General features: G+C 71.4%; 25 non-coding genes across 25 annotated transcripts; 15 read left to right on the top strand and 10 right to left on the bottom strand.

The window, feature by feature from the left end:
• The first annotated feature begins 6 nt into the window (after window positions 1–6).
• On the top strand, window positions 7–78 carry TRNAG-UCC (transfer RNA glycine (anticodon UCC)). Its single transcript has one exon. It is a non-coding gene; the product is annotated as a tRNA-Gly (tRNA).
• A 341-nt stretch (window positions 79–419) lies between these two features.
• Window positions 420–491, top strand: TRNAE-CUC (transfer RNA glutamic acid (anticodon CUC)). The gene has a single exon. It is a non-coding gene; the product is annotated as a tRNA-Glu (tRNA).
• A 2,099-nt stretch (window positions 492–2,590) lies between these two features.
• Window positions 2,591–2,661, bottom strand: TRNAG-GCC (transfer RNA glycine (anticodon GCC)). The gene has a single exon. It is a non-coding gene; the product is annotated as a tRNA-Gly (tRNA).
• A 1,421-nt stretch (window positions 2,662–4,082) lies between these two features.
• On the bottom strand, window positions 4,083–4,165 carry TRNAL-CAG (transfer RNA leucine (anticodon CAG)). Its single transcript has one exon. It is a non-coding gene; the product is annotated as a tRNA-Leu (tRNA).
• A 707-nt stretch (window positions 4,166–4,872) lies between these two features.
• Window positions 4,873–4,944, top strand: TRNAD-GUC (transfer RNA aspartic acid (anticodon GUC)). Its single transcript has one exon. It is a non-coding gene; the product is annotated as a tRNA-Asp (tRNA).
• Window positions 4,945–5,575: 631 nt separating this feature from the next.
• TRNAG-UCC (transfer RNA glycine (anticodon UCC)) lies at window positions 5,576–5,647 on the top strand. The gene has a single exon. It is a non-coding gene; the product is annotated as a tRNA-Gly (tRNA).
• Window positions 5,648–5,988: 341 nt separating this feature from the next.
• Window positions 5,989–6,060, top strand: TRNAE-CUC (transfer RNA glutamic acid (anticodon CUC)). The gene has a single exon. It is a non-coding gene; the product is annotated as a tRNA-Glu (tRNA).
• Window positions 6,061–8,159: 2,099 nt separating this feature from the next.
• TRNAG-GCC (transfer RNA glycine (anticodon GCC)) lies at window positions 8,160–8,230 on the bottom strand. Its single transcript has one exon. It is a non-coding gene; the product is annotated as a tRNA-Gly (tRNA).
• A 1,421-nt stretch (window positions 8,231–9,651) lies between these two features.
• On the bottom strand, window positions 9,652–9,734 carry TRNAL-CAG (transfer RNA leucine (anticodon CAG)). Its single transcript has one exon. It is a non-coding gene; the product is annotated as a tRNA-Leu (tRNA).
• A 703-nt stretch (window positions 9,735–10,437) lies between these two features.
• TRNAD-GUC (transfer RNA aspartic acid (anticodon GUC)) lies at window positions 10,438–10,509 on the top strand. Its single transcript has one exon. It is a non-coding gene; the product is annotated as a tRNA-Asp (tRNA).
• A 644-nt stretch (window positions 10,510–11,153) lies between these two features.
• Window positions 11,154–11,225, top strand: TRNAG-UCC (transfer RNA glycine (anticodon UCC)). The gene has a single exon. It is a non-coding gene; the product is annotated as a tRNA-Gly (tRNA).
• Window positions 11,226–11,551: 326 nt separating this feature from the next.
• On the top strand, window positions 11,552–11,623 carry TRNAE-CUC (transfer RNA glutamic acid (anticodon CUC)). Its single transcript has one exon. It is a non-coding gene; the product is annotated as a tRNA-Glu (tRNA).
• Window positions 11,624–13,735: 2,112 nt separating this feature from the next.
• TRNAG-GCC (transfer RNA glycine (anticodon GCC)) lies at window positions 13,736–13,806 on the bottom strand. Its single transcript has one exon. It is a non-coding gene; the product is annotated as a tRNA-Gly (tRNA).
• Window positions 13,807–15,233: 1,427 nt separating this feature from the next.
• TRNAL-CAG (transfer RNA leucine (anticodon CAG)) lies at window positions 15,234–15,316 on the bottom strand. The gene has a single exon. It is a non-coding gene; the product is annotated as a tRNA-Leu (tRNA).
• A 687-nt stretch (window positions 15,317–16,003) lies between these two features.
• Window positions 16,004–16,075, top strand: TRNAD-GUC (transfer RNA aspartic acid (anticodon GUC)). The gene has a single exon. It is a non-coding gene; the product is annotated as a tRNA-Asp (tRNA).
• Window positions 16,076–16,712: 637 nt separating this feature from the next.
• Window positions 16,713–16,784, top strand: TRNAG-UCC (transfer RNA glycine (anticodon UCC)). The gene has a single exon. It is a non-coding gene; the product is annotated as a tRNA-Gly (tRNA).
• A 326-nt stretch (window positions 16,785–17,110) lies between these two features.
• TRNAE-CUC (transfer RNA glutamic acid (anticodon CUC)) lies at window positions 17,111–17,182 on the top strand. The gene has a single exon. It is a non-coding gene; the product is annotated as a tRNA-Glu (tRNA).
• A 2,118-nt stretch (window positions 17,183–19,300) lies between these two features.
• TRNAG-GCC (transfer RNA glycine (anticodon GCC)) lies at window positions 19,301–19,371 on the bottom strand. The gene has a single exon. It is a non-coding gene; the product is annotated as a tRNA-Gly (tRNA).
• Window positions 19,372–20,795: 1,424 nt separating this feature from the next.
• Window positions 20,796–20,878, bottom strand: TRNAL-CAG (transfer RNA leucine (anticodon CAG)). Its single transcript has one exon. It is a non-coding gene; the product is annotated as a tRNA-Leu (tRNA).
• Window positions 20,879–21,565: 687 nt separating this feature from the next.
• On the top strand, window positions 21,566–21,637 carry TRNAD-GUC (transfer RNA aspartic acid (anticodon GUC)). Its single transcript has one exon. It is a non-coding gene; the product is annotated as a tRNA-Asp (tRNA).
• Window positions 21,638–22,281: 644 nt separating this feature from the next.
• Window positions 22,282–22,353, top strand: TRNAG-UCC (transfer RNA glycine (anticodon UCC)). The gene has a single exon. It is a non-coding gene; the product is annotated as a tRNA-Gly (tRNA).
• Window positions 22,354–22,679: 326 nt separating this feature from the next.
• TRNAE-CUC (transfer RNA glutamic acid (anticodon CUC)) lies at window positions 22,680–22,751 on the top strand. Its single transcript has one exon. It is a non-coding gene; the product is annotated as a tRNA-Glu (tRNA).
• A 2,112-nt stretch (window positions 22,752–24,863) lies between these two features.
• TRNAG-GCC (transfer RNA glycine (anticodon GCC)) lies at window positions 24,864–24,934 on the bottom strand. Its single transcript has one exon. It is a non-coding gene; the product is annotated as a tRNA-Gly (tRNA).
• A 1,418-nt stretch (window positions 24,935–26,352) lies between these two features.
• On the bottom strand, window positions 26,353–26,435 carry TRNAL-CAG (transfer RNA leucine (anticodon CAG)). The gene has a single exon. It is a non-coding gene; the product is annotated as a tRNA-Leu (tRNA).
• Window positions 26,436–27,122: 687 nt separating this feature from the next.
• Window positions 27,123–27,194, top strand: TRNAD-GUC (transfer RNA aspartic acid (anticodon GUC)). The gene has a single exon. It is a non-coding gene; the product is annotated as a tRNA-Asp (tRNA).
• Window positions 27,195–27,861: the final 667 nt, after the last annotated feature.

Below are 27,861 nucleotides of genomic sequence, written 5' to 3' on the forward strand. Positions count from 1 at the left end.
CGAGAGGCGTTGGTGGTATAGTGGTGAGCATAGCTGCCTTCCAAGCAGTTGACCCGGGTTCGATTCCCGGCCAACGCAGCGCGCCCACCTTTTGGCAGAGGCGGGGGTCGTGGCGCTTGGCCGCCCGGCCGCCCAGGTGCGGCGGACTTGGCTGAGCGCTGCGTGGCAGGGCGTGCGCGGGGCCCAAGAACGGAGGCGCGCCGTGTGTTTTGGAGGTCAGGGCGGATGGCGGGCGGGGGCCCGTGGTCGGCTGGCCCGGGCGGGGCAGCCGGGGGTTGGCCGTGGGAGCAGCGCGGCGGGCCAGGCGCTGCCGCCGCCGCCGCCGCCGCCGCCGCCGCCGCTGGCGCTGGCCCTGCCCATTGGCAGCCAGGCGCCGGCTGCAGCGGGCAGAGGCCCAGGCCGGGCGCGCAGCCCGACGCTCCCTGGTGGTCTAGTGGTTAGGATTCGGCGCTCTCACCGCCGCGGCCCGGGTTCGATTCCCGGTCAGGGAAGCCTTTCTTCTTCCTCGCCGGGCTGTTGGTGCACGCGCGCGCGCACACATGCCAGCCCGCCGCTCCCGCAGCACAGCCCGCCCACTTTTGCACAAGCGCGCAACCAACTGCTTGTGCAACGGGGCCACGCCCACCCTCCAAGCCCGTGCCCTGCCGGCGCCAGCCCAAGCCCAAGCCCAAGCCCAAGCCCAAGCCCAAGCCCAAGCCCTGCGCCTCTGCCTCCGCGGCCGCCCTCACATCCTTTTCGCCAGCTGCGCCACCTCAGCACCTTCGGCCGCTCCCCACCTCCAGGCTTCTCGCTGTCCCCCTGCTCCCGCGCCTCCCCTGCCCAGTCCCAAGTGCCCCTGCCAGCCTTTCTCCGCCACTCCTGGGCAGCCAGAACACCCCCAACCTAGAAGTGGCCGCGCGCGCGCGTGCGCAAACACACGTCCACGCGCACACCCAGGACGCCGCAATCCCGGAACAGCCGCTGCCTGCACGCACTCGGGCTCATGTCCTCAGTCACCAGATCACCGCGACCGGCACCAAGCACAGGAGTGCGTGTGCTTCTGCATGCGTGCGCACGCGCGCGCACACACACCCACACCCACACCCACACCCACACCCACACCCACACCCACACCCACACCCCGCTGGCTCTCAGCAGACCTAGCACTCCTACCCCCACCCAAGGCAAACTCGCCCCAGCACAGCAAGATGCCTTCTCGGGCTCCCTGCCCTCGCCCTTCTCCACCTGCCTGGGAGTGGCCCGGGCTTCCGTCGCAGCAGCAGTGCCTGTGCCAGGCAAGCCGGCACACATTCTCCCCGGCACACACACACACACACACAGAGGCCACGCCTTCTCTCCCTGCCCGTTGGGCCAGGGGCCAGGTGCCATGTGCCATGCCCTCGTGGGCGAGAGTCACCAGCCCAGGGTGCAATTGCTTTGGTTTTCCCACCGTGAGCCGATGGATCCAGGCTCCCAGGTGGGCTTGGGGCTTGAACGCGTGGGAGCTGCCCCAGAGGGGCCCTGCACTTGGCACCCCTCCCCGCCGCCACCCCCCGGGATGCAGGATGCAGGATGCAGGATGCAGGATGCAGGATGCAGATGCGAGACCAGCCGGCTGGAGAGGGCCGGCAAGCTGGAGCCCTGGGCAATGCCGGCGGCTGGCCATAGGTGAGGGAGCCTCCTCCTCCGGGAGGAGGTGGGAGAGGGCTTGCGGACAGCCCCGAGAGCCGAGACGACAGCCAGCCAGTGTGTGGGGACAAGGTGGAGGAGAGGGGAGCGGCACACGCTGGCGTTTCACTGTGGGCTCTCTGTGCACGGGAGGGAACCGACCCCCCAGGTGCGGTCCCCGTCGCGGGGACCCCAGGCGCCACGGAGGTGGTAGTACGTCCCAATCCCCGCCTCATCTCTGAGCTCGCTCTCTCTGCGTCCCGACTGACGCCTCGATCCCTGCATGCGGTTCTCCGCCCTACTCTGTGGCGGCTCGGCCCGCGTCAAGTAGCGGCTCAGGCTCCTTGTGCCCACACAGGGCCTCCAAGGCAAGGGCGGAGCTGCCCAGGCGCTGAGGGCAGGTCTCGTGGGCGACAGGTCGACGGGACTGAGAGGGCAGCGTCTCAGGCGTGGAGCCTCGCGCGCGCAGTGGGTTGGGAGGGGCCCCGCCCCGGGCACTGGGGGCGGTGTGTGGGGGCGCGTGGCAGGGCTGGAGTCGGGTGTCCGTTCTGGTGGCTGGCATGCCAAGCAGCCTAGGGCCAGGGCGTGAGCCCCAAACGGGGGCCGGCATCTGTCCAGCAGTCGTGGAAGGGTGCCAAGGCCAGTGGCGCGATGGCGGTGGTTGTGAGAGCAGGGTGTGGGGAGGCGAAGCGGCGGGGCTTGGCGGCTCAGCGGCCGGAAGTGCAGCGCGTGGGCCCGAAGTGGGTATCAGGAGAGGCAGAGGCTAGGAAGGAGGCAGGGGTGCGAGGGCTGAAGCGCTGGGCTAGGCGGGGTTCGGCGGCCAGTGGGGCTTGGGAGCGCGTGTGGCAAGAGTGCTGGTGCAAGCCTGGGCAGAGAGGCGGCCGAGGGAGCGGCGCGCGCACAGGCCCCGCTGGGGCTGCCCAAGCAAAAGGGGAGCAGGAGCTGCATGGGCCGGGAATCGAACCCGGGCCTCCCGCGTGGCAGGCGAGAATTCTACCACTGAACCACCCATGCACCGTCGGTGGGCGACGCCAGGAGCCGCCACAGGCCCGGAGGCTGATCCCCACGAGCTGCTCCATTGCAGCCGCTTTCCGTGGAGCAGGGCGAGCACGCGCAAGCAGAAGGAGCTGCTCCACGCGCCTCTAGGGCCCAGGATGCTTGGCAAGCTGCATAGAGTTGAGGATGGGCAGAATGGTTGGTTGGGGTGGGTGTGGTGTGGTGTGGTGGTGGTGGTGGTTAGCCTTGGATGGATGGGTAGGGTTTTGGAGGGACACACACACACACAGAGAGAGAGAGAGAGAGAGAGAGAGAGAGAGAGAGAGCACGCTAGAGAGCAAGAGGCAGGCAGAGAGAGAAAGAGAGAGAAGCACAGAGCTTCAGCTCCTGCTGGGTTGTTGTCCGCATCCCAGGGCACGGGGAAGGAGGGGCGCTGGAGCCCAGAGAGAGCCAGGATGCAGCCAGCCAGACCCGGCCCTCTGCCCAGGTCCCCGTCAGAGCAGGTGACTCGGGGCGGGGCCTGTGTTGGTGGGCTGGGGTGTGAGCCACGGCTGCAACAGGAGCACCGGCTGAAGGTGGGTGGCCGGCCGGAGGGTGGGAGGCGCCGCCACGCTGGGTGGGGTGGGCCTGCCCATGGAGCCCCACCCCCCCCACCCGCCCGTGGGGAGGCGGTCGGTCGCTCGGCGGGTTGGTTGGTCGTGGAGGAGAGCCAACGGGTGCAGCTGGGTGACCGCAGGGTGCCTGGGCCTTCGGCCAGCCACCACCCACTGCCCCGGGTGGTTTTCCCGACTGGTGGGCTCTGTGCCTCCTGAGGCAGCTGTGCTGAGGCCGAGAGAGGCGGGAGCACGGCGTCAGCAAAGGGCTCCGAGGAGCAGGATCCCGGGCAGCGCGCTGTCCCGAGCAGGCAGGCAGGCAGGTAGGCAGGCAGGCGGGGGTGCGCGGCGAGGGCGAGGAGGTGGGACGCGGCCGAAGGGCTCTGCTCTGGGTGGGCTGGCTGCAGACAGGTGTTTCGGGGACGCTCGGGAGGACTCTGGGCGTGCCGCCCGTCGGTTCAGCGCTCTGGGGCTGGCAGGTGGCGGAGAGAGGTGGAGGAGATCTGGGGACTGGGGCTGGGAGGCGGAGGGCCGTGAAGGTGCGGAAGGTAGCGGCAGAGGGTGGCGGGAGAGCAGCGGAGGAGCCAGGAAGACTCGGAGGCAGGTGGGTCCCGAGGAGTGGTGTCGTGGGGAGAGGGGGGCGGGAGTGCCTGCGCGCTCGGGGCTGTGGGCAGAGGGCAGAGGGCGGAAGGCACGGCTGGCCAGTTGGAGCGGGGTCCCTGTGGGAGTGCCACGTGTGGGCCGGCAAGGCGGGGTCTCGCTCGCGACGGCTGGAGAGCCGGAGCGGCCAGCGGCGTGTTGCACGACGGCTGCGAGGCTGGACTGGGCGTGCCAAAAAGGCATGCTTGTCAGGAGTGGGATTCGAACCCACGCCTCCAGGGGAGACTGCGACCTGAACGCAGCGCCTTAGACCGCTCGGCCATCCTGACGGCGGGCCGGGTCGCGGGGCCGTTCCCTTGGCTGGGAGAGCGCGCCCAGGACTGCGGCCTTGGTCGGTCGCGCCGCCTGGGCCGTGGGCTGCGGTGCCAGGGCGCACGCCGCGGGGCGCGCGGGGCCCGGGGCAGCTCCGCTGGCCGGGGCTTGCAGGGCGCCGCTGCCCGCTTCTGGAGGCCGCACGGGGCATCCGGCAGCGCCCCGGGACGCATCGCAGACGCACCTCTCCCGAGCGCTGTGGGCCGGGCCGGGCCGCCCGCTCCTCCCAGCCCCGCCCCCGCCCCCGCCCCCCCCGTTCAGCCCCGCCCACCGGGTCGTCCCGGTCCTCCTCCTCCTCCTCCTCCTCCTCCTCCTCCTCTCCCTCTGGGCTTTCCTGGTGGTTCTCTTCCTCCTCTTCCTCCCCGTGCCCCTCCGCTGGCTCTTCTTCCCCCTCCTCTTGCTGCTGCTGCTGCTCTTCCTCATCTTCCTCCTCCTCCTCCCTGGCTTCACCTGGCTCCTCCGGTTGGTTGGTTCTATGCTCCTGGAAGCTACCATGTTGTGGTCCCGGGTCGGGGGTCCACGTGCGGGTGAAGGCAGTAGGTTGTGGGGACCGGGGACGACGGGTGGCGGTTGTCCCTGGAGCCGGTGTGTGGGCGGTGGAGGGCAGGGGTCGGGTGCGGGAGGGCGCAGAGGGGTCGAGGGGACCCGAGGGTAGCTGCCGCCGTCCTCGTTAGTATAGTGGTGAGTATCCCCGCCTGTCACGCGGGAGACCGGGGTTCGATTCCCCGACGGGGAGGCAAGCCGCCCTTTTTAGCCAGGCGGCGCACGCCGGGCCCCGCACTCCGGCCCCCGCGCGCGGAGCACCAGGGGCCGTGTGGCCTGCGGGCCCCGGACACGCACCCGTGTTGGGCGCCCAGGGGTCGCTGCTGCGAGCCGCGCGCGAGGAGTTTTCGGGAGCTTCCGCTCGCCCACCGCCGACAGGGCTTGGTGCGCTGGCTGAGCGGGCGCGGACGAGCCGGGGAGCGAGCCTGCGGGTGCGGTCCGTCGCCTGGCCGGACCCCTGGTGCACGAGGGCTTGGACGAGCCAGCTGAGGGCCGACGCGGACACGGATGCGCGCGCCGCCGGGGCCACGCTGGATCCGGAGGCAGGGGCCCGGGAGTAAGGAGACGTGGAGCCGCTGGGCGGAGGCGGGCGCGGGCGCGTGCGCAGACGGGGAAGCGGCTGGCGTGCGTGTGGTTGCGCGAGGGCGCGCGCGTGGATCGGGCAGGCGTGCTGGGCTTGGCAGGCGGGGCGCCGGGCGGCCTTGGGGTGGCAGCGGGCAAGTGCGGGCGAGGCGCCCCGTCGGGGCACGGGGGCGGCGGGCGGCGGGCGGCGGCGCGCTCCGGGCAAGCCGGGCGGCGCGTGGCCAGGCCGCCCGTGGCGAGAGGCGTTGGTGGTATAGTGGTGAGCATAGCTGCCTTCCAAGCAGTTGACCCGGGTTCGATTCCCGGCCAACGCAGCGCGCCCACCTTTTGGCAGAGGCGGGGGTCGTGGCGCTTGGCCGCCCGGCCGCCCAGGTGCGGCGGACTTGGCTGAGCGCTGCGTGGCAGGGCGTGCGCGGGGCCCAAGAACGGAGGCGCGCCGTGTGTTTTGGAGGTCAGGGCGGATGGCGGGCGGGGGCCCGTGGTCGGCTGGCCCGGGCGGGGCAGCCGGGGGTTGGCCGTGGGAGCAGCGCGGCGGGCCAGGCGCTGCCGCCGCCGCCGCCGCCGCCGCCGCCGCCGCTGGCGCTGGCCCTGCCCATTGGCAGCCAGGCGCCGGCTGCAGCGGGCAGAGGCCCAGGCCGGGCGCGCAGCCCGACGCTCCCTGGTGGTCTAGTGGTTAGGATTCGGCGCTCTCACCGCCGCGGCCCGGGTTCGATTCCCGGTCAGGGAAGCCTTTCTTCTTCCTCGCCGGGCTGTTGGTGCACGCGCGCGCGCACACATGCCAGCCCGCCGCTCCCGCAGCACAGCCCGCCCACTTTTGCACAAGCGCGCAACCAACTGCTTGTGCAACGGGGCCACGCCCACCCTCCAAGCCCGTGCCCTGCCGGCGCCAGCCCAAGCCCAAGCCCAAGCCCAAGCCCAAGCCCAAGCCCAAGCCCTGCGCCTCTGCCTCCGCGGCCGCCCTCACATCCTTTTCGCCAGCTGCGCCACCTCAGCACCTTCGGCCGCTCCCCACCTCCAGGCTTCTCGCTGTCCCCCTGCTCCCGCGCCTCCCCTGCCCAGTCCCAAGTGCCCCTGCCAGCCTTTCTCCGCCACTCCTGGGCAGCCAGAACACCCCCAACCTAGAAGTGGCCGCGCGCGCGCGTGCGCAAACACACGTCCACGCGCACACCCAGGACGCCGCAATCCCGGAACAGCCGCTGCCTGCACGCACTCGGGCTCATGTCCTCAGTCACCAGATCACCGCGACCGGCACCAAGCACAGGAGTGCGTGTGCTTCTGCATGCGTGCGCACGCGCGCGCACACACACCCACACCCACACCCACACCCACACCCACACCCACACCCACACCCACACCCCGCTGGCTCTCAGCAGACCTAGCACTCCTACCCCCACCCAAGGCAAACTCGCCCCAGCACAGCAAGATGCCTTCTCGGGCTCCCTGCCCTCGCCCTTCTCCACCTGCCTGGGAGTGGCCCGGGCTTCCGTCGCAGCAGCAGTGCCTGTGCCAGGCAAGCCGGCACACATTCTCCCCGGCACACACACACACACACACAGAGGCCACGCCTTCTCTCCCTGCCCGTTGGGCCAGGGGCCAGGTGCCATGTGCCATGCCCTCGTGGGCGAGAGTCACCAGCCCAGGGTGCAATTGCTTTGGTTTTCCCACCGTGAGCCGATGGATCCAGGCTCCCAGGTGGGCTTGGGGCTTGAACGCGTGGGAGCTGCCCCAGAGGGGCCCTGCACTTGGCACCCCTCCCCGCCGCCACCCCCCGGGATGCAGGATGCAGGATGCAGGATGCAGGATGCAGGATGCAGATGCGAGACCAGCCGGCTGGAGAGGGCCGGCAAGCTGGAGCCCTGGGCAATGCCGGCGGCTGGCCATAGGTGAGGGAGCCTCCTCCTCCGGGAGGAGGTGGGAGAGGGCTTGCGGACAGCCCCGAGAGCCGAGACGACAGCCAGCCAGTGTGTGGGGACAAGGTGGAGGAGAGGGGAGCGGCACACGCTGGCGTTTCACTGTGGGCTCTCTGTGCACGGGAGGGAACCGACCCCCCAGGTGCGGTCCCCGTCGCGGGGACCCCAGGCGCCACGGAGGTGGTAGTACGTCCCAATCCCCGCCTCATCTCTGAGCTCGCTCTCTCTGCGTCCCGACTGACGCCTCGATCCCTGCATGCGGTTCTCCGCCCTACTCTGTGGCGGCTCGGCCCGCGTCAAGTAGCGGCTCAGGCTCCTTGTGCCCACACAGGGCCTCCAAGGCAAGGGCGGAGCTGCCCAGGCGCTGAGGGCAGGTCTCGTGGGCGACAGGTCGACGGGACTGAGAGGGCAGCGTCTCAGGCGTGGAGCCTCGCGCGCGCAGTGGGTTGGGAGGGGCCCCGCCCCGGGCACTGGGGGCGGTGTGTGGGGGCGCGTGGCAGGGCTGGAGTCGGGTGTCCGTTCTGGTGGCTGGCATGCCAAGCAGCCTAGGGCCAGGGCGTGAGCCCCAAACGGGGGCCGGCATCTGTCCAGCAGTCGTGGAAGGGTGCCAAGGCCAGTGGCGCGATGGCGGTGGTTGTGAGAGCAGGGTGTGGGGAGGCGAAGCGGCGGGGCTTGGCGGCTCAGCGGCCGGAAGTGCAGCGCGTGGGCCCGAAGTGGGTATCAGGAGAGGCAGAGGCTAGGAAGGAGGCAGGGGTGCGAGGGCTGAAGCGCTGGGCTAGGCGGGGTTCGGCGGCCAGTGGGGCTTGGGAGCGCGTGTGGCAAGAGTGCTGGTGCAAGCCTGGGCAGAGAGGCGGCCGAGGGAGCGGCGCGCGCACAGGCCCCGCTGGGGCTGCCCAAGCAAAAGGGGAGCAGGAGCTGCATGGGCCGGGAATCGAACCCGGGCCTCCCGCGTGGCAGGCGAGAATTCTACCACTGAACCACCCATGCACCGTCGGTGGGCGACGCCAGGAGCCGCCACAGGCCCGGAGGCTGATCCCCACGAGCTGCTCCATTGCAGCCGCTTTCCGTGGAGCAGGGCGAGCACGCGCAAGCAGAAGGAGCTGCTCCACGCGCCTCTAGGGCCCAGGATGCTTGGCAAGCTGCATAGAGTTGAGGATGGGCAGAATGGTTGGTTGGGGTGGGTGTGGTGTGGTGTGGTGGTGGTGGTGGTTAGCCTTGGATGGATGGGTAGGGTTTTGGAGGGACACACACACACACAGAGAGAGAGAGAGAGAGAGAGAGAGAGAGAGAGAGAGCACGCTAGAGAGCAAGAGGCAGGCAGAGAGAGAAAGAGAGAGAAGCACAGAGCTTCAGCTCCTGCTGGGTTGTTGTCCGCATCCCAGGGCACGGGGAAGGAGGGGCGCTGGAGCCCAGAGAGAGCCAGGATGCAGCCAGCCAGACCCGGCCCTCTGCCCAGGTCCCCGTCAGAGCAGGTGACTCGGGGCGGGGCCTGTGTTGGTGGGCTGGGGTGTGAGCCACGGCTGCAACAGGAGCACCGGCTGAAGGTGGGTGGCCGGCCGGAGGGTGGGAGGCGCCGCCACGCTGGGTGGGGTGGGCCTGCCCATGGAGCCCCACCCCCCCCACCCGCCCGTGGGGAGGCGGTCGGTCGCTCGGCGGGTTGGTTGGTCGTGGAGGAGAGCCAACGGGTGCAGCTGGGTGACCGCAGGGTGCCTGGGCCTTCGGCCAGCCACCACCCACTGCCCCGGGTGGTTTTCCCGACTGGTGGGCTCTGTGCCTCCTGAGGCAGCTGTGCTGAGGCCGAGAGAGGCGGGAGCACGGCGTCAGCAAAGGGCTCCGAGGAGCAGGATCCCGGGCAGCGCGCTGTCCCGAGCAGGCAGGCAGGCAGGTAGGCAGGCAGGCGGGGGTGCGCGGCGAGGGCGAGGAGGTGGGACGCGGCCGAAGGGCTCTGCTCTGGGTGGGCTGGCTGCAGACAGGTGTTTCGGGGACGCTCGGGAGGACTCTGGGCGTGCCGCCCGTCGGTTCAGCGCTCTGGGGCTGGCAGGTGGCGGAGAGAGGTGGAGGAGATCTGGGGACTGGGGCTGGGAGGCGGAGGGCCGTGAAGGTGCGGAAGGTAGCGGCAGAGGGTGGCGGGAGAGCAGCGGAGGAGCCAGGAAGACTCGGAGGCAGGTGGGTCCCGAGGAGTGGTGTCGTGGGGAGAGGGGGGCGGGAGTGCCTGCGCGCTCGGGGCTGTGGGCAGAGGGCAGAGGGCGGAAGGCACGGCTGGCCAGTTGGAGCGGGGTCCCTGTGGGAGTGCCACGTGTGGGCCGGCAAGGCGGGGTCTCGCTCGCGACGGCTGGAGAGCCGGAGCGGCCAGCGGCGTGTTGCACGACGGCTGCGAGGCTGGACTGGGCGTGCCAAAAAGGCATGCTTGTCAGGAGTGGGATTCGAACCCACGCCTCCAGGGGAGACTGCGACCTGAACGCAGCGCCTTAGACCGCTCGGCCATCCTGACGGCGGGCCGGGTCGCGGGGCCGTTCCCTTGGCTGGGAGAGCGCGCCCAGGACTGCGGCCTTGGTCGGTCGCGCCGCCTGGGCCGTGGGCTGCGGTGCCAGGGCGCACGCCGCGGGGCGCGCGGGGCCCGGGGCAGCTCCGCTGGCCGGGGCTTGCAGGGCGCCGCTGCCCGCTTCTGGAGGCCGCACGGGGCATCCGGCAGCGCCCCGGGACGCATCGCAGACGCACCTCTCCCGAGCGCTGTGGGCCGGGCCGGGCCGCCCGCTCCTCCCAGCCCCGCCCCCGCCCCCGCCCCCGCCCCCCCGTTCAGCCCCGCCCACCGGGTCGTCCCGGTCCTCCTCCTCCTCCTCCTCCTCCTCTCCCTCTGGGCTTTCCTGGTGGTTCTCTTCCTCCTCTTCCTCCCCGTGCCCCTCCGCTGGCTCTTCTTCCCCCTCCTCTTGCTGCTGCTGCTGCTCTTCCTCATCTTCCTCCTCCTCCTCCCTGGCTTCACCTGGCTCCTCCGGTTGGTTGGTTCTATGCTCCTGGAAGCTACCATGTTGTGGTCCCGGGTCGGGGGTCCACGTGCGGGTGAAGGCAGTAGGTTGTGGGGACCGGGGACGACGGGTGGCGGTTGTCCCTGGAGCCGGTGTGTGGGCGGTGGAGGGCAGGGGTCGGGTGCGGGAGGGCGCAGAGGGGTCGAGGGGACCCGAGGATAGCTGCCGCCGTCCTCGTTAGTATAGTGGTGAGTATCCCCGCCTGTCACGCGGGAGACCGGGGTTCGATTCCCCGACGGGGAGGCAAGCCGCCCTTTTTAGCCAGGCGGCGCACGCCGGGCCCCGCACTCCGGCCCCCGCGCGCGGAGCACCAGGGGCCGTGTGGCCTGCGGGCCCCGGACACGCACCCGTGTTGGGCGCCCAGGGGTCGCTGCTGCGAGCCGCGCGCGAGGAGTTTTCGGGAGCTTCCGCTCGCCCACCGCCGACAGGGCTTGGTGCGCTGGCTGAGCGGGCGCGGACGAGCCGGGGAGCGAGCCTGCGGGTGCGGTCCGTCGCCTGGCCGGACCCCTGGTGCACGAGGGCTTGGACGAGCCAGCTGAGGGCCGACGCGGACACGGATGCGCGCGCCGCCGGGGCCACGCTGGATCCGGAGGCAGGGGCCCGGGAGTAAGGAGACGTGGAGCCGCTGGGCGGAGGCGGGCGCGGGCGCGGGCGCGTGCGCAGACGGGGAAGCGGCTGGCGTGCGTGTGGATGCGCGAGGGCGCGCGCGTGGATCGGGCAGGCGTGCTGGGCTTGGCAGGCGGGGCGCCGGGCGGCCTTGGGGTGGCAGCGGGCAAGTGCGGGCGAGGCGCCCCGTCGGGGCACGGGGGCGGCGGGCGGCGGGCGGCGGGCGGCGGCGCGCTCCGGGCAAGCCGGGCGGCGCGTGGCCAGGCCGCCCGTGGCGAGAGGCGTTGGTGGTATAGTGGTGAGCATAGCTGCCTTCCAAGCAGTTGACCCGGGTTCGATTCCCGGCCAACGCAGCGCGCCCACCTTTTGGCAGAGGCGGGGGTCGTGGCGCTTGGCCGCCCGGCCGCCCAGGTGCGGCGGACTTGGCTGAGCGCTGCGTGGCAGGGCGTGCGCGGGGCCCAAGAACGGAGGCGCGCCGTGTGTTTTGGAGGTCAGGGCGGATGGCGGGCGGGGGCCCGTGGTGGGCTGGCCCGGGCGGGGCAGCCGGGGGTTGGCCGTGGGAGCAGCGCGGCGGGCCAGGCGCTGCCGCCGCCGCCGCCGCTGGCGCTGGCCCTGCCCATTGGCAGCCAGGCGCCGGCTGCAGCGGGCAGAGGCCCAGGCCAGGCGCGCAGCCCGACGCTCCCTGGTGGTCTAGTGGTTAGGATTCGGCGCTCTCACCGCCGCGGCCCGGGTTCGATTCCCGGTCAGGGAAGCCTTTCTTCTTCCTCGCCGGGCTGTTGGTGCACGCGCGCGCGCACACATGCCAGCCCGCCGCTCCCGCAGCACAGCCCGCCCACTTTTGCACAAGCGCGCAACCAACTGCTTGTGCAACGGGGCCACGCCCACCCTCCAAGCCCGTGCCCTGCCGGCGCCAGCCCAAGCCCAAGCCCAAGCCCAAGCCCAAGCCCAAGCCCAAGCCCAAGCCCAAGCCCTGCGCCTCTGCCTCCGCGGCCGCCCTCACGTCCTTTTCGCCAGCTGCGCCACCTCAGCACCTTCGGCCGCTCCCCACCTCCAGGCTTCTCGCTGTCCCCCTGCTCCCGCGCCTCCCCTGCCCAGTCCCAAGTGCCCCTGCCAGCCTTTCTCCGCCACTCCTGGGCAGCCAGAACACCCCCAACCTAGAAGTGGCCGCGCGCGCGCGTGCGCAAACACACGTCCACGCGCACACCCAGGACGCCGCAATCCCGGAACAGCCGCTGCCTGCACGCACTCGGGCTCATGTCCTCAGTCACCAGATCACCGCGACCGGCACCAAGCACAGGAGTGCGTGTGCTTCTGCATGCGTGCGCACGCGCGCGCACACACACACACACCCACACCCACACCCACACCCACACCCACACCCACACCCCGCTGGCTCTCAGCAGACCTAGCACTCCTACCCCCACCCAAGGCAAACTCGCCCCAGCACAGCAAGATGCCTTCTCGGGCTCCCTGCCCTCGCCCTTCTCCACCTGCCTGGGAGTGGCCCGGGCTTCCGTCGCAGCAGCAGTGCCTGTGCCAGGCAAGCCAGCACACACTCTCCCCGGCACACACACACACACACACAGAGGCCACGCCTTCTCTCCCTGCCCGTTGGGCCAGGGGCCAGGTGCCATGTGCCATGCCCTCGTGGGCGAGAGTCACCAGCCCAGGGTGCAATTGCTTTGGTTTTCCCACCGTGAGCCGATGGATCCAGGCTCCCAGGTGGGCTTGGGGCTTGAACGCGTGGGAGCTGCCCCAGAGGGGCCCTGCACTTGGCACCCCTCCCCGCCGCCACCCCCCGGGATGCAGGATGCAGGATGCAGGATGCAGGATGCAGGATGCAGGATGCAGATGCGAGACCAGCCGGCTGGAGAGGGCCGGCAAGCTGGAGGCCTGGGCAATGCCGGCGGCTGGCCATAGGTGAGGGAGCCTCCTCCTCCGGGAGGAGGTGGGAGAGGGCTTGCGGACAGCCCCGAGAGCCGAGACGACAGCCAGCCAGTGTGTGGGGACAAGGTGGAGGAGAGGGGAGCGGCACACGCTGGCGTTTCACTGTGGGCTCTCTGTGCACGGGAGGGAACCGACCCCCCAGGTGCGGTCCCCGTCGCGGGGACCCCAGGCGCCACGGAGGTGGTAGCACGTCCCAATCCCCGCCTCATCTCTGAGCTCGCTCTCTCTGCGTCCCGACTGACGCCTCGATCCCTGCATGCGGTTCTCCGCCCTACTCTGTGGCGGCTCGGCCCGCGTCAAGTAGCGGCTCAGGCTCCTTGTGCCCACACAGGGCCTCCAAGGCAAGGGCGGAGCTGCCCAGGCGCTTAGGGCAGGTCTCGGGGGCGACAGGCCGACGGGACTGAGAGGGCAGCGTCTCAGGCGTGGAGCCTGGCGCGCGCAGTGGGTTGGGAGGGGCCCCGCCCCGGGCACTGGGGGCGGTGTGTGGGGGCGCGTGGCAGGGCTGGAGTCGGGTGTCCGTTCTGGTGGCTGGCATGCCAAGCAGCCTAGGGCCAGGGCGTGAGCCCCAAACGGGGGCCGGCATCTGTCCAGCAGTCGTGGAAGGGTGCCAAGGCCAGTGGCGCGATGGCGGTGGTTGTGAGAGCAGGGTGTGGGGAGGCGAAGCGGCGGGGCTTGGCGGCTCAGCGGCCGGAAGTGCAGCGCGTGGGCCCGAAGTGGGTATCAGGAGAGGCAGAGGCTAGGAAGGAGGCAGGGGTGCGAGGGCTGAAGCGCTGGGCTAGGCGGGGTTCGGCGGCCAGTGGGGCTTGGGAGCGCGTGTGGCAAGAGTGCTGGTGCAAGCGTGGGCAGAGAGGCGGCCGAGGGAGCGGCGCGCGCACAGGCCCCGCTGGGGCTGCCCAAGCAAAAGGGGAGCAGGAGCTGCATGGGCCGGGAATCGAACCCGGGCCTCCCGCGTGGCAGGCGAGAATTCTACCACTGAACCACCCATGCACCGTCGGTGGGCGACGCCAGGAGCCGCCACAGGCCCGGAGGCTGATCCCCACGAGCTGCTCCATTGCAGCCGCTTTCCGTGGAGCAGGGCGAGCACGCGCAAGCAGAAGGAGCTGCTCCACGCGCCTCTAGGGCCCAGGATGCTTGGCAAGCTGCATAGAGTTGAGGATGGGCAGAATGGTTGGTTGGGGTGGGTGTGGTGTGGTGTGGTGGTGGTGGTGGTTAGCCTTGGATGGATGGGTAGGGTTTTGGAGGGACACACACACACACACACAGAGAGAGAGAGAGAGAGAGAGAGAGAGAGAGAGAGAGAGCACGCTAGAGAGCAAGAGGCAGGCAGAGAGAGAAAGAGAGAGAAGCACAGAGCTTCAGCTCCTGCTGGGTTGTTGTCCGCATCCCAGGGCACGGGGAAGGAGGGGCGCTGGAGCCCAGAGAGAGCCAGGATGCAGCCAGCCAGACCCGGCCCTCTGCCCAGGTCCCCGTCAGAGCAGGTGACTCGGGGCGGGGCCTGTGTTGGTGGGCTGGGGTGTGAGCCACGGCTGCAACAGGAGCACCGGCTGAAGGTGGGTGGCCGGCCGGAGGGTGGGAGGCGCCGCCACGCTGGGTGGGGTGGGCCTGCCCATGGAGCCCCACCCCCCCCACCCGCCCGTGGGGAGGCGGTCGGTCGCTCGGCGGGTTGGTTGGTCGTGGAGGAGAGCCAACGGGTGCAGCTGGGTGACCGCAGGGTGCCTGGGCCTTCGGCCAGCCACCACCCACTGCCCCGGGTGGTTTTCCCGACTGGTGGGCTCTGTGCCTCCTGAGGCAGCTGTGCTGAGGCCGAGAGAGGCGGGAGCACGGCGTCAGCAAAGGGCTCCGAGGAGCAGGATCCCGGGCAGCGCGCTGTCCCGAGCAGGCAGGCAGGCAGGTAGGCAGGCAGGCGGGGGTGCGCGGCGAGGGCGAGGAGGTGGGACGCGGCCGAAGGGCTCTGCTCTGGGTGGGCTGGCTGCAGACAGGTGTTTCGGGGACGCTCGGGAGGACTCTGGGCGTGCCGCCCGTCGGTTCAGCGCTCTGGGGCTGGCAGGTGGTGGAGAGAGGTGGAGGAGATCTGGGGACTGGGGCTGGGAGGCGGAGGGCCGTGAAGGTGCGGAAGGTAGCGGCAGAGGGTGGCGGGAGAGCAGCGGAGGAGCCAGGAAGACTCGGAGGCAGGTGGGTCCCGAGGAGTGGTGTCGTGGGGAGAGGGGGGCGGGAGTGCCTGCGCGCTCGGGGCTGTGGGCAGAGGGCAGAGGGCGGAAGGCACGGCTGGCCAGTTGGAGCGGGGTCCCTGTGGGAGTGCCACGTGTGGGCCGGCAAGGCGGGGTCTCGCTCGCGACGGCTGGAGAGCCGGAGCGGCCAGCGGCGTGTTGCACGACGGCTGCGAGGCTGGACTGGGCGTGCCAAAAAGGCATGCTTGTCAGGAGTGGGATTCGAACCCACGCCTCCAGGGGAGACTGCGACCTGAACGCAGCGCCTTAGACCGCTCGGCCATCCTGACGGCGTGCCGGGTCGCGGGGCCGTTCCCTTGGCTGGGAGAGCGCGCCCAGGACTGCGGCCTTGGTCGGTCGCGCCGCCTGGGCCGTGGGCTGCGGTGCCAGGGCGCACGCCGCGGGGCGCGCGGGGCCCGGGGCAGCTCCGCTGGCCGGGGCTTGCAGGGCGCCGCTGCCCGCTTCTGGAGGCCGCACGGGGCATCCGGCAGCGCCCCGGGACGCATCGCAGACGCCCCTCTCCCGAGCGCTGTGGGCCGGGCTGGGCCGCCCGCTCCTCCCAGCCCCGCCCCCGCCCCCCTCCCGCGTCCAGCCCCGCCCCCGGGTCGTCCCGGTCCTCCTCCTCCTCCTCATCTCCCTCTGGGTTTTCCTGGTGGTTCTCTCCCTCCTTCCTCCCCGTGCCCCTCCGCTGGCTCTTCTTCCCCCTCCTCTTGCTGCTGCTGCAGCTCTTCCTCATCTTCCTCCTCCTCCTCCCTGGCTTCACCTGGCTCCTCCGGTTGGTTGGTTCTATGCTCCTGGAAGCTACCATGTTGTGGTCCCGGGTCGGGGGTCCACGTGCGGGTGAAGGCAGTAGGTTGTGGGGACCGGGGACGACGGGTGGCGGTTGTCCCTGGAGCCGGTGTGTGGGCGGTGGAGGGCAGGGGTCGGGTGCGGGAGGGCGCAGAGGGGTCGAGGGGACCCGAGGGTAGCTGCCGCCGTCCTCGTTAGTATAGTGGTGAGTATCCCCGCCTGTCACGCGGGAGACCGGGGTTCGATTCCCCGACGGGGAGGCAAGCCGCCCTTTTTAGCCAGGCGGCGCACGCCGGGCCCCGCACTCCGGCCCCCGCGCGCGGAGCACCAGGGGCCGTGTGGCCTGCGGGCCCCGGACACGCACCCGTGTTGGGCGCCCAGGGGTCGCTGCTGCGAGCCGCGCGCGAGGAGTTTTCGGGAGCTTCCGCTCGCCCACCGCCGACAGGGCTTGGTGCGCTGGCTGAGCGGGCGCGGACGAGCCGGGGAGCGAGCCTGCGGGTGCGGTCCGTCGCCTGGCCGGACCCCTGGTGCACGAGGGCTTGGACGAGCCAGCTGAGGGCCGACGCGGACACGGATGCGCGCGCCGCCGGGGCCACGCTGGATCCGGAGGCAGGGGCCCGGGAGTAAGGAGACGTGGAGCCGCTGGGCGGAGGCGGGCGCGGGCGCGGGCGCGTGCGCAGACGGGGAAGCGGCTGGCGTGCGTGTGGATGCGCGAGGGCGCGCGCGTGGATCGGGCAGGCGTGCTGGGCTTGGCAGGCGGGGCGCCGGGCGGCCTTGGGGTGGCAGCGGGCAAGTGCGGGCGAGGCGCCCCGTCGGGGCACGGGGGCGGCGGGCGGCGGGCGGCGGCGCGCTCCGGGCAAGCCGGGCGGCGCGTGGCCAGGCCGCCCGTGGCGAGAGGCGTTGGTGGTATAGTGGTGAGCATAGCTGCCTTCCAAGCAGTTGACCCGGGTTCGATTCCCGGCCAACGCAGCGCGCCCACCTTTTGGCAGAGGCGGGGGTCGTGGCGCTTGGCCGCCCGGCCGCCCAGGTGCGGCGGACTTGGCTGAGCGCTGCGTGGCAGGGCGTGCGCGGGGCCCAAGAACGGAGGCGCGCCGTGTGTTTTGGAGGTCAGGGCGGATGGCGGGCGGGGGCCCGTGGTGGGCTGGCCCGGGCGGGGCAGCCGGGGGTTGGCCGTGGGAGCAGCGCGGCGGGCCAGGCGCTGCCGCCGCCGCCGCCGCTGGCGCTGGCCCTGCCCATTGGCAGCCAGGCGCCGGCTGCAGCGGGCAGAGGCCCAGGCCAGGCGCGCAGCCCGACGCTCCCTGGTGGTCTAGTGGTTAGGATTCGGCGCTCTCACCGCCGCGGCCCGGGTTCGATTCCCGGTCAGGGAAGCCTTTCTTCTTCCTCGCCGGGCTGTTGGTGCACGCGCGCGCGCACACATGCCAGCCCGCCGCTCCCGCAGCACAGCCCGCCCACTTTTGCACAAGCGCGCAACCAACTGCTTGTGCAACGGGGCCACGCCCACCCTCCAAGCCCGTGCCCTGCCGGCGCCAGCCCAAGCCCAAGCCCAAGCCCAAGCCCAAGCCCAAGCCCAAGCCCAAGCCCAAGCCCTGCGCCTCTGCCTCCGCGGCCGCCCTCACGTCCTTTTCGCCAGCTGCGCCACCTCAGCACCTTCGGCCGCTCCCCACCTCCAGGCTTCTCGCTGTCCCCCTGCTCCCGCGCCTCCCCTGCCCAGTCCCAAGTGCCCCTGCCAGCCTTTCTCCGCCACTCCTGGGCAGCCAGAACACCCCCAACCTAGAAGTGGCCGCGCGCGCGCGTGCGCAAACACACGTCCACGCGCACACCCAGGACGCCGCAATCCCGGAACAGCCGCTGCCTGCACGCACTCGGGCTCATGTCCTCAGTCACCAGATCACCGCGACCGGCACCAAGCACAGGAGTGCGTGTGCTTCTGCATGCGTGCGCACGCGCGCGCACACACACACACACCCACACCCACACCCACACCCACACCCACACCCACACCCACACCCCGCTGGCTCTCAGCAGACCTAGCACTCCTACCCCCACCCAAGGCAAACTCGCCCCAGCACAGCAAGATGCCTTCTCGGGCTCCCTGCCCTCGCCCTTCTCCACCTGCCTGGGAGTGGCCCGGGCTTCCGTCGCAGCAGCAGTGCCTGTGCCAGGCAAGCCGGCACACACTCTCCCCGGCACACACACACACACACACAGAGGCCACGCCTTCTCTCCCTGCCCGTTGGGCCAGGGGCCAGGTGCCATGTGCCATGCCCTCGTGGGCGAGAGTCACCAGCCCAGGGTGCAATTGCTTTGGTTTTCCCACCGTGAGCCGATGGATCCAGGCTCCCAGGTGGGCTTGGGGCTTGAACGCGTGGGAGCTGCCCCAGAGGGGCCCTGCACTTGGCACCCCTCCCCGCCGCCACCCCCCGGGATGCAGGATGCAGGATGCAGGATGCAGGATGCAGGATGCAGGATGCAGATGCGAGACCAGCCGGCTGGAGAGGGCCGGCAAGCTGGAGGCCTGGGCAATGCCGGCGGCTGGCCATAGGTGAGGGAGCCTCCTCCTCCGGGAGGAGGTGGGAGAGGGCTTGCGGACAGCCCCGAGAGCCGAGACGACAGCCAGCCAGTGTGTGGGGACAAGGTGGAGGAGAGGGGAGCGGCACACGCTGGCGTTTCACTGTGGGCTCTCTGTGCACGGGAGGGAACCGACCCCCCAGGTGCGGTCCCCGTCGCGGGGACCCCAGGCGCCACGGAGGTGGTAGCACGTCCCAATCCCCGCCTCATCTCTGAGCTCGCTCTCTCTGCGTCCCGACTGACGCCTCGATCCCTGCATGCGGTTCTCCGCCCTACTCTGTGGCGGCTCGGCCCGCGTCAAGTAGCGGCTCAGGCTCCTTGTGCCCACACAGGGCCTCCAAGGCAAGGGCGGAGCTGCCCAGGCGCTTAGGGCAGGTCTCGGGGGCGACAGGCCGACGGGACTGAGAGGGCAGCGTCTCAGGCGTGGAGCCTGGCGCGCGCAGTGGGTTGGGAGGGGCCCCGCCCCGGGCACTGGGGGCGGTGTGTGGGGGCGCGTGGCAGGGCTGGAGTCGGGTGTCCGTTCTGGTGGCTGGCATGCCAAGCAGCCTAGGGCCAGGGCGTGAGCCCCAAACGGGGGCCGGCATCTGTCCAGCAGTCGTGGAAGGGTGCCAAGGCCAGTGGCGCGATGGCGGTGGTTGTGAGAGCAGGGTGTGGGGAGGCGAAGCGGCGGGGCTTGGCGGCTCAGCGGCCGGAAGTGCAGCGCGTGGGCCCGAAGTGGGTATCAGGAGAGGCAGAGGCTAGGAAGGAGGCAGGGGTGCGAGGGCTGAAGCGCTGGGCTAGGCGGGGTTCGGCGGCCAGTGGGGCTTGGGAGCGCGTGTGGCAAGAGTGCTGGTGCAAGCGTGGGCAGAGAGGCGGCCGAGGGAGCGGCGCGCGCACAGGCCCCGCTGGGGCTGCCCAAGCAAAAGGGGAGCAGGAGCTGCATGGGCCGGGAATCGAACCCGGGCCTCCCGCGTGGCAGGCGAGAATTCTACCACTGAACCACCCATGCACCGTCGGTGGGCGACGCCAGGAGCCGCCACAGGCCCGGAGGCTGATCCCCACGAGCTGCTCCATTGCAGCCGCTTTCCGTGGAGCAGGGCGAGCACGCGCAAGCAGAAGGAGCTGCTCCACGCGCCTCTAGGGCCCAGGATGCTTGGCAAGCTGCATAGAGTTGAGGATGGGCAGAATGGTTGGTTGGGGTGGGTGTGGTGTGGTGTGGTGTGGTGGTGGTGATGGTTAGCCTTGGATGGATGGGTAGGGTTTTGGAGGGACACACACACACAGAGAGAGAGAGAGAGAGAGAGAGAGAGAGAGAGAGAGAGAGCGCTAGAGAGCAAGAGGCAGGCAGAGAGAGAAAGAGAGAGAAGCACAGAGCTTCAGCTCCTGCTGGGTTGTTGTCCGCATCCCAGGGCACGGGGAAGGAGGGGCGCTGGAGCCCAGAGAGAGCCAGGATGCAGCCAGCCAGACCCGGCCCTCTGCCCAGGTCCCCGTCAGAGCAGGTGACTCGGGGCGGGGCCTGTGTTGGTGGGCTGGGGTGTGAGCCACGGCTGCAACAGGAGCACCGGCTGAAGGTGGGTGGCCGGCCGGAGGGTGGGAGGCGCCGCCACGCTGGGTGGGGTGGGCCTGCCCATGGAGCCCCCCCCCCCACCCGCCCGTGGGGAGGCGGTCGGTCGCTCGGCGGGTTGGTTGGTCGTGGAGGAGAGCCAACGGGTGCAGCTGGGTGACCGCAGGGTGCCTGGGCCTTCGGCCAGCCACCGCCCACTGCCCCGGGTGGTTTTCCCGACTGGTGGGCTCTGTGCCTCCTGAGGCAGCTGTGCTGAGGCCGAGAGAGGCGGGAGCACGGCGTCAGCAAAGGGCTCCGAGGAGCAGGATCCCGGGCAGCGCGCTGTCCCGAGCAGGCAGGCAGGCAGGTAGGCAGGCAGGCGGGGGTGCGCGGCGAGGGCGAGGAGGTGGGACGCGGCCGAAGGGCTCTGCTCTGGGTGGGCTGGCTGCAGACAGGTGTTTCGGGGACGCTCGGGAGGACTCTGGGCGTGCCGCCCGTCGGTTCAGCGCTCTGGGGCTGGCAGGTGGCGGAGAGAGGTGGAGGAGATCTGGGGACTGGGGCTGGGAGGCGGAGGGCCGTGAAGGTGCGGAAGGTAGCGGCAGAGGGTGGCGGGAGAGCAGCGGAGGAGCCAGGAAGACTCGGAGGCAGGTGGGTCCCGAGGAGTGGTGTCGTGGGGAGAGGGGGGCGGGAGTGCCTGCGCGCTCGGGGCTGTGGGCAGAGGGCAGAGGGCGGAAGGCACGGCTGGCCAGTTGGAGCGGGGTCCCTGTGGGAGTGCCACGTGTGGGCCGGCAAGGCGGGGTCTCGCTCGCGACGGCTGGAGAGCCGGAGCGGCCAGCGGCGTGTTGCACGACGGCTGCGAGGCTGGACTGGGCGTGCCAAAAAGGCATGCTTGTCAGGAGTGGGATTCGAACCCACGCCTCCAGGGGAGACTGCGACCTGAACGCAGCGCCTTAGACCGCTCGGCCATCCTGACGGCGGGCCGGGTCGCGGGGCCGTTCCCTTGGCTGGGAGAGCGCGCCCAGGACTGCGGCCTTGGTCGGTCGCGCCGCCTGGGCCGTGGGCTGCGGTGCCAGGGCGCACGCCGCGGGGCGCGCGGGGCCCGGGGCAGCTCCGCTGGCCGGGGCTTGCAGGGCGCCGCTGCCCGCTTCTGGAGGCCGCACGGGGCATCCGGCAGCGCCCCGGGACGCATCGCAGACGCCCCTCTCCCGAGCGCTGTGGGCCGGGCTGGGCCGCCCGCTCCTCCCAGCCCCGCCCCCGCCCCCCTCCCGCGTCCAGCCCCGCCCCCGGGTCGTCCCGGTCCTCCTCCTCCTCCTCATCTCCCTCTGGGTTTTCCTGGTGGTTCTCTCCCTCCTTCCTCCCCGTGCCCCTCCGCTGGCTCTTCTTCCCCCTCCTCTTGCTGCTGCTGCAGCTCTTCCTCATCTTCCTCCTCCTCCTCCCTGGCTTCACCTGGCTCCTCCGGTTGGTTGGTTCTATGCTCCTGGAAGCTACCATGTTGTGGTCCCGGGTCGGGGGTCCACGTGCGGGTGAAGGCAGTAGGTTGTGGGGACCGGGGACGACGGGTGGCGGTTGTCCCTGGAGCCGGTGTGTGGGCGGTGGAGGGCAGGGGTCGGGTGCGGGAGGGCGCAGAGGGGTCGAGGGGACCCGAGGGTAGCTGCCGCCGTCCTCGTTAGTATAGTGGTGAGTATCCCCGCCTGTCACGCGGGAGACCGGGGTTCGATTCCCCGACGGGGAGGCAAGCCGCCCTTTTTAGCCAGGCGGCGCACGCCGGGCCCCGCACTCCGGCCCCCGCGCGCGGAGCACCAGGGGCCGTGTGGCCTGCGGGCCCCGGACACGCACCCGTGTTGGGCGCCCAGGGGTCGCTGCTGCGAGCCGCGCGCGAGGAGTTTTCGGGAGCTTCCGCTCGCCCACCGCCGACAGGGCTTGGTGCGCTGGCTGAGCGGGCGCGGACGAGCCGGGGAGCGAGCCTGCGGGTGCGGTCCGTCGCCTGGCCGGACCCCTGGTGCACGAGGGCTTGGACGAGCCAGCTGAGGGCCGACGCGGACACGGATGCGCGCGCCGCCGGGGCCACGCTGGATCCGGAGGCAGGGGCCCGGGAGTAAGGAGACGTGGAGCCGCTGGGCGGAGGCGGGCGCGGGCGCGGGCGCGTGCGCAGACGGGGAAGCGGCTGGCGTGCGTGTGGATGCGCGAGGGCGCGCGCGTGGATCGGGCAGGCGTGCTGGGCTTGGCAGGCGGGGCGCCGGGCGGCCTTGGGGTGGCAGCGGGCAAGTGCGGGCGAGGCGCCCCGTCGGGGCACGGGGGCGGCGGGCGGCGGGCGGCGGGCGGCGGCGCGCTCCGGGCAAGCCGGGCGGCGCGTGGCCAGGCCGCCCGTGGCGAGAGGCGTTGGTGGTATAGTGGTGAGCATAGCTGCCTTCCAAGCAGTTGACCCGGGTTCGATTCCCGGCCAACGCAGCGCGCCCACCTTTTGGCAGAGGCGGGGGTCGTGGCGCTTGGCCGCCCGGCCGCCCAGGTGCGGCGGACTTGGCTGAGCGCTGCGTGGCAGGGCGTGCGCGGGGCCCAAGAACGGAGGCGCGCCGTGTGTTTTGGAGGTCAGGGCGGATGGCGGGCGGGGGCCCGTGGTGGGCTGGCCCGGGCGGGGCAGCCGGGGGTTGGCCGTGGGAGCAGCGCGGCGGGCCAGGCGCTGCCGCCGCCGCCGCCGCTGGCGCTGGCCCTGCCCATTGGCAGCCAGGCGCCGGCTGCAGCGGGCAGAGGCCCAGGCCAGGCGCGCAGCCCGACGCTCCCTGGTGGTCTAGTGGTTAGGATTCGGCGCTCTCACCGCCGCGGCCCGGGTTCGATTCCCGGTCAGGGAAGCCTTTCTTCTTCCTCGCCGGGCTGTTGGTGCACGCGCGCGCGCACACATGCCAGCCCGCCGCTCCCGCAGCACAGCCCGCCCACTTTTGCACAAGCGCGCAACCAACTGCTTGTGCAACGGGGCCACGCCCACCCTCCAAGCCCGTGCCCTGCCGGCGCCAGCCCAAGCCCAAGCCCAAGCCCAAGCCCAAGCCCAAGCCCAAGCCCAAGCCCTGCGCCTCTGCCTCCGCGGCCGCCCTCACGTCCTTTTCGCCAGCTGCGCCACCTCAGCACCTTCGGCCGCTCCCCACCTCCAGGCTTCTCGCTGTCCCCCTGCTCCCGCGCCTCCCCTGCCCAGTCCCAAGTGCCCCTGCCAGCCTTTCTCCGCCACTCCTGGGCAGCCAGAACACCCCCAACCTAGAAGTGGCCGCGCGCGCGCGTGCGCAAACACACGTCCACGCGCACACCCAGGACGCCGCAATCCCGGAACAGCCGCTGCCTGCACGCACTCGGGCTCATGTCCTCAGTCACCAGATCACCGCGACCGGCACCAAGCACAGGAGTGCGTGTGCTTCTGCATGCGTGCGCACGCGCGCGCACACACACACACACCCACACCCACACCCACACCCACACCCACACCCACACCCACACCCCGCTGGCTCTCAGCAGACCTAGCACTCCTACCCCCACCCAAGGCAAACTCGCCCCAGCACAGCAAGATGCCTTCTCGGGCTCCCTGCCCTCGCCCTTCTCCACCTGCCTGGGAGTGGCCCGGGCTTCCGTCGCAGCAGCAGTGCCTGTGCCAGGCAAGCCGGCACACACTCTCCCCGGCACACACACACACACACACAGAGGCCACGCCTTCTCTCCCTGCCCGTTGGGCCAGGGGCCAGGTGCCATGTGCCATGCCCTCGTGGGCGAGAGTCACCAGCCCAGGGTGCAATTGCTTTGGTTTTCCCACCGTGAGCCGATGGATCCAGGCTCCCAGGTGGGCTTGGGGCTTGAACGCGTGGGAGCTGCCCCAGAGGGGCCCTGCACTTGGCACCCCTCCCCGCCGCCACCCCCCGGGATGCAGGATGCAGGATGCAGGATGCAGGATGCAGGATGCAGGATGCAGATGCGAGACCAGCCGGCTGGAGAGGGCCGGCAAGCTGGAGGCCTGGGCAATGCCGGCGGCTGGCCATAGGTGAGGGAGCCTCCTCCTCCGGGAGGAGGTGGGAGAGGGCTTGCGGACAGCCCCGAGAGCCGAGACGACAGCCAGCCAGTGTGTGGGGACAAGGTGGAGGAGAGGGGAGCGGCACACGCTGGCGTTTCACTGTGGGCTCTCTGTGCACGGGAGGGAACCGACCCCCCAGGTGCGGTCCCCGTCGCGGGGACCCCAGGCGCCACGGAGGTGGTAGCACGTCCCAATCCCCGCCTCATCTCTGAGCTCGCTCTCTCTGCGTCCCGACTGACGCCTCGATCCCTGCATGCGGTTCTCCGCCCTACTCTGTGGCGGCTCGGCCCGCGTCAAGTAGCGGCTCAGGCTCCTTGTGCCCACACAGGGCCTCCAAAGCAAGGGCGGAGCTGCCCAGGCGCTTAGGGCAGGTCTCGGGGGCGACAGGCCGACGGGACTGAGAGGGCAGCGTCTCAGGCGTGGAGCCTGGCGCGCGCAGTGGGTTGGGAGGGGCCCCGCCCCGGGCACTGGGGGCGGTGTGTGGGGGCGCGTGGCAGGGCTGGAGTCGGGTGTCCGTTCTGGTGGCTGGCATGCCAAGCAGCCTAGGGCCAGGGCGTGAGCCCCAAACGGGGGCCGGCATCTGTCCAGCAGTCGTGGAAGGGTGCCAAGGCCAGTGGCGCGATGGCGGTGGTTGTGAGAGCAGGGTGTGGGGAGGCGAAGCGGCGGGGCTTGGCGGCTCAGCGGCCGGAAGTGCAGCGCGTGGGCCCGAAGTGGGTATCAGGAGAGGCAGAGGCTAGGAAGGAGGCAGGGGTGCGAGGGCTGAAGCGCTGGGCTAGGCGGGGTTCGGCGGCCAGTGGGGCTTGGGAGCGCGTGTGGCAAGAGTGCTGGTGCAAGCGTGGGCAGAGAGGCGGCCGAGGGAGCGGCGCGCGCACAGGCCCCGCTGGGGCTGCCCAAGCAAAAGGGGAGCAGGAGCTGCATGGGCCGGGAATCGAACCCGGGCCTCCCGCGTGGCAGGCGAGAATTCTACCACTGAACCACCCATGCACCGTCGGTGGGCGACGCCAGGAGCCGCCACAGGCCCGGAGGCTGATCCCCACGAGCTGCTCCATTGCAGCCGCTTTCCGTGGAGCAGGGCGAGCACGCGCAAGCAGAAGGAGCTGCTCCACGCGCCTCTAGGGCCCAGGATGCTTGGCAAGCTGCATAGAGTTGAGGATGGGCAGAATGGTTGGTTGGGGTGGGTGTGGTGTGGTGTGGTGTGGTGGTGGTGATGGTTAGCCTTGGATGGATGGGTAGGGTTTTGGAGGGACACACACACACAGAGAGAGAGAGAGAGAGAGAGAGAGAGAGAGAGAGCGCTAGAGAGCAAGAGGCAGGCAGAGAGAGAAAGAGAGAGAAGCACAGAGCTTCAGCTCCTGCTGGGTTGTTGTCCGCATCCCAGGGCACGGGGAAGGAGGGGCGCTGGAGCCCAGAGAGAGCCAGGATGCAGCCAGCCAGACCCGGCCCTCTGCCCAGGTCCCCGTCAGAGCAGGTGACTCGGGGCGGGGCCTGTGTTGGTGGGCTGGGGTGTGAGCCACGGCTGCAACAGGAGCACCGGCTGAAGGTGGGTGGCCGGCCGGAGGGTGGGAGGCGCCGCCACGCTGGGTGGGGTGGGCCTGCCCATGGAGCCCCCCCCCCCACCCGCCCGTGGGGAGGCGGTCGGTCGCTCGGCGGGTTGGTTGGTCGTGGAGGAGAGCCAACGGGTGCAGCTGGGTGACCGCAGGGTGCCTGGGCCTTCGGCCAGCCACCGCCCACTGCCCCGGGTGGTTTTCCCGACTGGTGGGCTCTGTGCCTCCTGAGGCAGCTGTGCTGAGGCCGAGAGAGGCGGGAGCACGGCGTCAGCAAAGGGCTCCGAGGAGCAGGATCCCGGGCAGCGCGCTGTCCCGAGCAGGCAGGCAGGCAGGTAGGCAGGCAGGCGGGGGTGCGCGGCGAGGGCGAGGAGGTGGGACGCGGCCGAAGGGCTCTGCTCTGGGTGGGCTGGCTGCAGACAGGTGTTTCGGGGACGCTCGGGAGGACTCTGGGCGTGCCGCCCGTCGGTTCAGCGCTCTGGGGCTGGCAGGTGGCGGAGAGAGGTGGAGGAGATCTGGGGACTGGGGCTGGGAGGCGGAGGGCCGTGAAGGTGCGGAAGGTAGCGGCAGAGGGTGGCGGGAGAGCAGCGGAGGAGCCAGGAAGACTCGGAGGCAGGTGGGTCCCGAGGAGTGGTGTCGTGGGGAGAGGGGGGCGGGAGTGCCTGCGCGCTCGGGGCTGTGGGCAGAGGGCAGAGGGCGGAAGGCACGGCTGGCCAGTTGGAGCGGGGTCCCTGTGGGAGTGCCACGTGTGGGCCGGCAAGGCGGGGTCTCGCTCGCGACGGCTGGAGAGCCGGAGCGGCCAGCGGCGTGTTGCACGACGGCTGCGAGGCTGGACTGGGCGTGCCAAAAAGGCATGCTTGTCAGGAGTGGGATTCGAACCCACGCCTCCAGGGGAGACTGCGACCTGAACGCAGCGCCTTAGACCGCTCGGCCATCCTGACGGCGGGCCGGGTCGCGGGGCCGTTCCCTTGGCTGGGAGAGCGCGCCCAGGACTGCGGCCTTGGTCGGTCGCGCCGCCTGGGCCGTGGGCTGCGGTGCCAGGGCGCACGCCGCGGGGCGCGCGGGGCCCGGGGCAGCTCCGCTGGCCGGGGCTTGCAGGGCGCCGCTGCCCGCTTCTGGAGGCCGCACGGGGCATCCGGCAGCGCCCCGGGACGCATCGCAGACGCCCCTCTCCCGAGCGCTGTGGGCCGGGCTGGGCCGCCCGCTCCTCCCAGCCCCGCCCCCGCCCCCCTCCCGCGTCCAGCCCCGCCCCCGGGTCGTCCCGGTCCTCCTCCTCCTCCTCATCTCCCTCTGGGTTTTCCTGGTGGTTCTCTCCCTCCTTCCTCCCCGTGCCCCTCCGCTGGCTCTTCTTCCCCCTCCTCTTGCTGCTGCTGCAGCTCTTCCTCATCTTCCTCCTCCTCCTCCCTGGCTTCACCTGGCTCCTCCGGTTGGTTGGTTCTATGCTCCTGGAAGCTACCATGTTGTGGTCCCGGGTCGGGGGTCCACGTGCGGGTGAAGGCAGTAGGTTGTGGGGACCGGGGACGACGGGTGGCGGTTGTCCCTGGAGCCGGTGTGTGGGCGGTGGAGGGCAGGGGTCGGGTGCGGGAGGGCGCAGAGGGGTCGAGGGGACCCGAGGGTAGCTGCCGCCGTTCTCGTTAGTATAGTGGTGAGTATCCCCGCCTGTCACGCGGGAGACCGGGGTTCGATTCCCCGACGGGGAGGCAAGCCGCCCTTTTTAGCCAGGCGGCGCACGCCGGGCCCCGCACTCCGGCCCCCGCGCGCGGAGCACCAGGGGCCGTGTGGCCTGCGGGCCCCGGACACGCACCCGTGTTGGGCGCCCAGGGGTCGCTGCTGCGAGCCGCGCGCGAGGAGTTTTCGGGAGCTTCCGCTCGCCCACCGCCGACAGGGCTTGGTGCGCTGGCTGAGCGGGCGCGGACGAGCCGGGGAGCGAGCCTGCGGGTGCGGTCCGTCGCCTGGCCGGACCCCTGGTGCACGAGGGCTTGGACGAGCCAGCTGAGGGCCGACGCGGACACGGATGCGCGCGCCGCCGGGGCCACGCTGGATCCGGAGGCAGGGGCCCGGGAGTAAGGAGACGTGGAGCCGCTGGGCGGAGGCGGGCGCGGGCGCGGGCGCGTGCGCAGACGGGGAAGCGGCTGGCGTGCGTGTGGATGCGCGAGGGCGCGCGCGTGGATCGGGCAGGCGTGCTGGGCTTGGCAGGCGGGGCGCCGGGCGGCCTTGGGGTGGCAGCGGGCAAGTGCGGGCGAGGCGCCCCGTCGGGGCACGGGGGCGGCGGGCGGCGGGCGGCGGGCGGCGGCGCGCTCCGGGCAAGCCGGGCGGCGCGTGGCCAGGCCGCCCGTGGCGAGAGGCGTTGGTGGTATAGTGGTGAGC

The sequence above is a fragment of the Lepus europaeus genome, unplaced genomic scaffold (genome assembly GCF_033115175.1).
Source record: "Lepus europaeus isolate LE1 unplaced genomic scaffold, mLepTim1.pri SCAFFOLD_553, whole genome shotgun sequence".
NCBI lineage: Eukaryota > Metazoa > Chordata > Mammalia > Lagomorpha > Leporidae > Lepus > Lepus europaeus.